Raw genomic sequence first — 7,201 nt, forward strand, 5'->3', positions numbered from 1 at the left:
TTATGGGATGTTGATGCACAAAATGCAGCCATTAAACATGAGGAGCACATGCAGAGTACAGTGTTCTCCCTTATTCAAGGGGATTAGGGACCGGAGACATCCGCGAATCCGCGAATATGTTGAACTCCAAGTCTCTGTCTCCCCCCAACGCCCTACCCCGGACGAATAATGTCTGATACCAATCCATTCTCATCAAAAACACTTCTGATCATGCTTGGTAAAAAAAAATTTAAACAACATTGGAGTATTCCTAAACATAAAGTTTTATTTTTAATCCAGAACAGTAGACTGTGTCCTTTACTGTCACTGTGTCTCTGTGCCTTAAAAAAGCTCATTCTTCCTCCTTCATCAGTTCAGTGAAAGAGAGCATCTCTATCCAGAATTTATCTGTTTCATCCACAATAAACACTTGATCTCGATGATAATTATCCTCTGCAATTATCAGTATATTTTCGAGCTGCTTCTGAGTCCGCTGATGCCATTTCTCCATGCAGGCTCCTGATAGTGTGCTGGTGCTTGTATCACAAAATACAGAATTATTTTAATAACTAGCTTCACTGTGAAATGCCTGAAAATTGTACTGTAAAGAAAAAAGTATACTTGAAAAAAAAAACACATTTATTTGTGAACTACAGTAAAACAATGGTATTGCATCTAATTGCTCTAACTTAAAATGTTCAGGAAAGCTTTCTTTTTAAATCTTTATCCTTTAAAAAAAAGAAGAAAAAAAAAAGATGAGCCCAAAGGCCTCATTTTTCCAAATCCCACAACAGACAACCATTTACCCGTTTATGTCTCTTTAAGTGGAGCTTAAATCCACAGAATGGCCAGTACTTATCCAGTTCCTGTGCCGTTACTTGAAATTATTTCTGGGTTAAGGGTGTTAAGATCCGACTACGATGTGAAGTATAACAAAATCTTCAAGCACCCGTCTCTGTCCTTTAAACCAACACACTTAAGAGTATAAAAATGAGTTGTCCTTCTGTTCTGCAAAAGCATTTGCTTTTTCTCGCGGACGGGTCCCACTCAGTTATTTATCGATCAGATTTGTGAAACCAAATGTAAATAATTAACAAAAGTAGAGATAGCATCTGGAGTCTAGCAAACAACTTCAATACAGAGTGTGTGTGTGAGTTTGTGTGTGATCGATAGGGCAGTGGCAGCGAGCGCAGAAGCCAGCAGGAGGACCTTTGAGTGGTCACAGAAATGGAGAAAATAACATTTTTATCACACATCGTCAGATGTGTCAGCAAAAGAAGAAAAGAAACAGATTGTGGCTGTTTTGCTGCAGATACACAAGTATGTAGAAATATCAAAACTATCGCTCTTTGACATTCACGGATAATCCCCCAAAATGCAGTGTGTTAACATCTGAAATACTGGAGCAGCAAGAAAGATGAAACCGGACTTTGGAATTTGACTTTTCTTTTCCCCAGCTGTGGGGAAGCGATGTCGTCATGTCCAGTTGAGTAAAGTTGAAGCTCTGTGTCGAGAGAAAAACACAACGCTTCCTGTCTGGGGACTGAACCACATTCTTGGACTTATTTGAATACAAATGCCCCTTCATGATCCACATCAAGGGTGCCGCCGCCTATGAAGTCCCCCATGACAATTTTTTTTAATTTAAAAAAAACGTTCAGTGGTATTTTAATTATGATTATGACGTTTTTAACCAAAGTCTCACAATCTAAATGTCTTAAAAAGCCATTTTACATGTTGATCTGAAGCTTCTGTTTCCCAAATATCCTCTGAGGGGGCGTGGCTTTTGGTTAGCCTGATTATCTCTGATGAGCTCTGTGTCTCGCTAGCATAAATCTTCATCGCTGCTACATAAAAACGTCCAGCAATATCAGTAAAGTCCAGGCGTACCGTTTTGATCCGGATGTCAGCTCAGACGAGGAAGTGAGGATCTTCCTTCTTTCTCCTTCCAGTTCACCAAAGACTCTTTTAGCTAATTCTCCAATGTTTATTGGCGTTGCTGTGATCAATACATTCAATCCATTGGAGTTCTTGTTAAAATAATGAAAGCTAACATCAAAATGCTCTTTCATTGATTTACAATCCTTTCCAACTGCGGTCAAATGAGCCGCCGTTCACATTTCCGTGGTCACATCAAGAAGCTCCGTGGAGTCTGGTGGAGATTTTCCAGCGTTCTCAGTCCTGCTACCGTAAGTATTGGAAGAAACTCACACAAAAAATCCAGTGACGGCTGATTTGACCACAGAAATGTGAACGGCGGCTCATTTGACTGCAGTCAATGTTGGATTTAAGCAACACACTAAATATTTTTGAAAAATTATCATGTATTAGGGAGTTTTAAGCAATTTTAATTGAAGTCAACTTCAGCGCTCTTTCATAGGTTTTTAGCAAAATATCCAGTCTTTCAGCAAATTTAACATTTTGCAAATTGCTTTTTCCTTTTTAGTAAATCTGTAGAGCAATTAGAGTAAATTGCGTCACCATTTTCAGCAACAAGCTTCAGCATCTTCACAAACTACTTTCAGCTAAAAGCATTCACACTTGTTCTCTCTCATAAGAAAAATGCCACACATACATGTTAAAAACTCAAAAAACATGATTTTCATCGGAGAGGGACTTTAAATACCTCCAGCGCACGTGTATCTGTGTTTTCTGCGAGCGTGCACGGCGAATCGTCTGTGCAGTCATCAGCCACTGCATTATTCCAAGGTACTTTGTACAGTGCATTAATCACAGGAACCCTTGAGCGCTTCCCCGGGTCCAAATATTCCGACCTTGAGGTTACAAGAAAGACATTAGTCCTGAGCCATTCAAAGTATTGGAGACAGGGAGGGGAGCAGAGGGAGGAGGCGGAGAGGCTTTCAAGGTAATGAAATTCTGCCATAATTTAAAGGAAAAGACTTGTGGGGACAAGTCTGGGCCAGAGTAAGAGGAGGAAAAAAAATTAAATTGGATTTTTTCTCCTTTTATTTTAAATTAGGCTTAAGTGCATGTGGGGGGTAGTTTTTCTTTCTCCTTTTTTTCCCCTAACAAAAGCATGATAACAGCATTAACGTTGAGAATGAATCGAATCATTTCCAAACCAATTAACCTTTGACAGAATGGATGAGTGGACAGGAATGAGAATGGCGCGCATGTGGAGGGGAGAGGTGCGCTCCGGAGAGATGGAAGCAGGAGTCTCGACCCTTTTGGGGGGGATGACTCATAGATAAAAACATTCAGACCAACATAACTTTTAGCCGTTGATGTGAAACCTCCGGTTGAAAGCTTACTTTACTGATAGAAGGGCTGCTTTAACCCCACTCATTATCTCCGCTCTTCCTCCTATCTTCTGCTCTTACTGGCTGCAGCTGCAGCTGGTCCATTAAGTTAATTAAAGGTTTCATTTCAAGCTGGAGCACACTAACAAATACAAGTGCCAATCAATAGATCTCCAGCTTATTTTGTAGGAGGGAAGGGTGACAGCTCTGGTGCGGCAATGGGGGACATGATTTGCAGTTTTGGCAGGCGCCCCGCGTCCCTCTCTGTCTCGTCCTCTGTCTTAGTCTAATTTTGCAGCCACTCCAGCCGTCACAAATCTCCTTCTCCCACATCATTGTAATGTCATTTATTAATTGTCTCCCTTTTTTTCACCCCCCCTTGCTATTCATAGCTTTTTCTCCCCATCTGTCTACAAGGAGTCACGGTCTTGTGTTTCCCTGTGAGACAGAGGATGCATTTGTCTTACTCGCCATCTGCAGAGGAAGGACAGTTGTGTGGGTCTTCAGCTGTGGTTGATTTAGGATCAACAGGGCGTCTGCTGAAACCACGCAAGCTCTGTGATGCGAAAACGAAGGGTGGAAAAGAAGAGAAAGGCCTAACGGAGATGAGCAAAGGATGCTAATTCACCACGTTTGTTTGCTGCAAGTTTCTAACAGACTGTCGGATGTTTGACTGTTTATTTTTTTGATTCCTTTCATTAAGAGTATTACGTTACATTAACATATTAGGCTCACAACAAAAGTCCACACATCTACAGGAGCAGTAAAAAAAACTATTAAAATATAAATCACATCAAGACTAGAAGGAGCAGCTGTGTTTGAGTCTCTTTGTTGAGCAGCCACAATGTATGGAGTTAAATTGGGGCCAATATTATTTGAAACCTAAATAAAACAAATTGAAAAGAATATTGCTATTTGGGCCCCAAAAAATGTTAAATATCTGAAAGAGATAGCAAACATATGAGGAGCCGTACAAGAGATTATATGTATGCGAAAGAGAGTATAAGTGTATGTGTAAGAGTATATATGTATGCAAAAGAGAATATATGTATGCGAAAGAGAATATATGTATGTGTAAGAGAGTATATATGTATGCAAAAGAGAGTATATATGTATGAGATAGAGAAAATATTCATGCGTAAGAGAGAATATATGTATGCGAAAGAGAATATATGTATGTGTAAGAGAGAATATATGTATGTGTAAGAGAGTATATATGTATGCGAAAGAGAATATATGTATGCAAAAGACAATATATGTATGCGAAAGAGAATATATGTATGTGTAAGAGAGAATATATGTATGTGTAAGAGAGAATATATGTATGTGTAAGAGAGTATATATGTATGTGTAAGAGAGAATATATGTATGTGTAAGAGAGAATATATGTATGTGTAAGAGAGAATATATGTATGTGTAAGAGAGAATATATGTATGTGTAAGAGAGTATAAATGTATGCGAAAGAGAGTATAAGTGTATGTGTAAGAGTATATATGTATGCAAAAGAGAATATATGTATGTGTAAGAGAGAATATATGTATGTGTAAGAGAGTATAAGTGTATGTGTAAGAGTATATATGTATGCAAAAGAGAGTATATATGTATGAGATAGAGAAAATATTCATGCGAAAGAGAGTATATATGTATGTGTAACAGAGTATATATGTATGTGTAAGAGAGTATATATGTATGCGAAAGAGAGTATATATGTATGCGAAAGAGAGTATAAGTGTATGTGTAAGAGTATATATGTATGCAAAAGAGAATATATGTATGCGAAAGAGAATATATGTATGTGTAAGAGAGTATATATGTATGCAAAAGAGAGTATATATGTATGAGATAGAGAAAATATTCATGCGTAAGAGAGTATATATGTATGCGAAAGAGAGTATATATGTATGTGTAACAGAGTATATATGTATGTGTAAGAGAGTATATATGTATGCAAAAGAGAGTATATATAAATGTGAATGGTTCAGAATAAATAATGTCTTGTACGGCCCCTCATACAAACATGATGAAACCGCCGTGTTTTGCTGTGCGGCTGAAACTCAACTACTGGAGCTTGAGTAGTATTTTAGCCATTTTAACCAAGCAAAAGAACTTTCTCAATGCTAGTTTGTAACACAACAAGACGGCACTTTGATCGGGCTAGAACGGTGTTTTGGGCACAAGGTTTGTAAGCAATAAAACTCTACTTTTTACACGGTTAGCACTAAAGAAGCATCATTGAAGATCCCTGGTTCAAATCCTTGCCCATGTGTGTGTGTGTTTTCTGCTTCCACCCACTGTCCAAAATAATGCTTCTTACGGTCTTACATGAGTTTACACTTTAAAAATGTGACTGAGAGAGTGTTTTCTGTCTCTATGATGAACTGGGGTGACCCCGCTAGGTAGCCTCAAGGATCTCTATGAATCAATGAATGATTTGGAACTATTTTGGGTGGCCAGATTACAGATACCAGGTAAATAAAATGATACAAATTGGAGATAATGAGGTTCAAATCCAGCAGTTTTTCTTATAAAAAGATATTTTCTTCAAACTGTTTCGTTCTGTTCGAGAAGGTCTCACCTTTAAAAGCTTCTCATTCATCCAGCTTTCAGTGAAAAAGCTGCTCAACTGAACAGCAAAAAGTCTTGTCGTTTAAATATTTAGTTGCCCTGAAGAACCAAAATCCTGCGTCCTTCAAAAGCTGGAACTGCGAACTACCGTCATCGACAGGTGAGCTTGTGTTGGTGTGTAAAAATAATGGTAAAAGTACCATCGTTTTTAGAGCATAAGTTGAGTTTTTTTTGCATATTTTGTCCAGGGGTGCGTTTTATTCAAATTTACACACAGGCTAAGATTTACCCAAACTGTTAGACTCCTCAGCCTGCGTTTATAACTGGGTCGGTGGGTAGCCGACATCACCACAGACTGGTTGTAGATGGGCCGGTCCCCACCTAGGGTGGCGCAACATGGTTGGAGTACACTGCGAAAGATGCGGCCCGGTCGACAGTCGTGTCAGTCTGGGGGTCCCCACGGATGGGAGAGAGGGACCAGTGAGCACTTCAGTCCAAGGCCCTGGTGGGACAAGGTCTGAGCAGCGTTCACCTTAAAACATATGGCAGTTGGGCCTTAACTAGCTGGAGCCGGTTTCGACGCACCGCACAAGTGGATCCACTTGTAATATGATTCCCAGCGGGTCGTCTGGTTTGATTTAAGCTCCAGCACACATACAAATACCACGGTCATCCTCAATAAAAAAGAAGATAGGTGGTCCTGCCAGAAAATGTGGAGTCTAAAGTTACCTTCGACTTTGAACAGGCTACAAGATCAGCGTTCACCATTGAGAGTAAACTCACTCAGATCTTCCTCAAATGTTTTCTGTAAGATCTCCTGTATCAGCTGACAGTAATAATTTACTCGGGAAAAGTTACATTCTTGTTTTTCCAGCTCTGTTTGTGCAATTGTAGCACACCAGTAAACAGGTATCTCGCTATTTCCAATATGGCAAGTGTTAAAGTCAAGGCTATCCGGCCCTTCGGATCATTTTATTTTAGTGTTATTAATGGCTCGATGTCATCTTGTGCTTATTTTTAACTTGTAGAATTTTAACAAAATATTTTTTTAAGAAGAGTAAAATATTTAAAGTTAGTTAGGGATTCAGTTGATTTATTCTGGAATTATATTTCTTATTTTTTAATATTCATAATTATGTTAAAAAGTTAGTTTTAAGAATTGGTACTCTGCTAGATGTTTGGACTATTTTGGCATTTACTTCAATTTTTGAGCTATTTTGGAGTTTAGCTAATATTTAAGCCTCGTGGTAGCTATTTTGGATAATTTATGCTGCTTTGTCATTGTTTAGGCTGTTTTGGAATTGAGCTAAAATTTCAGCTACATGCTAGCTGTTTTACTAATTTAGGCTTTCTCAAGTTTTTTAGGCTGTTTTGGAGTTTAGCTAATATTTACTGT

The 7,201-nt window shown here is 38.6% G+C and overlaps 1 protein-coding gene across 3 annotated transcripts in view; it reads right to left on the reverse strand.

Annotated features, from left to right (window-relative positions):
- The window catches only part of pacrg (PARK2 co-regulated), a 202,832-nt gene that overhangs the window by 158,550 nt on the left and 37,081 nt on the right, over positions 1 to 7,201 (reverse strand). The window lies entirely within an intron of this gene.

Source organism: Oryzias melastigma, linkage group LG22 (assembly GCF_002922805.2).
Source record: "Oryzias melastigma strain HK-1 linkage group LG22, ASM292280v2, whole genome shotgun sequence".
Taxonomy (NCBI): Eukaryota; Metazoa; Chordata; class Actinopteri; order Beloniformes; family Adrianichthyidae; genus Oryzias; species Oryzias melastigma.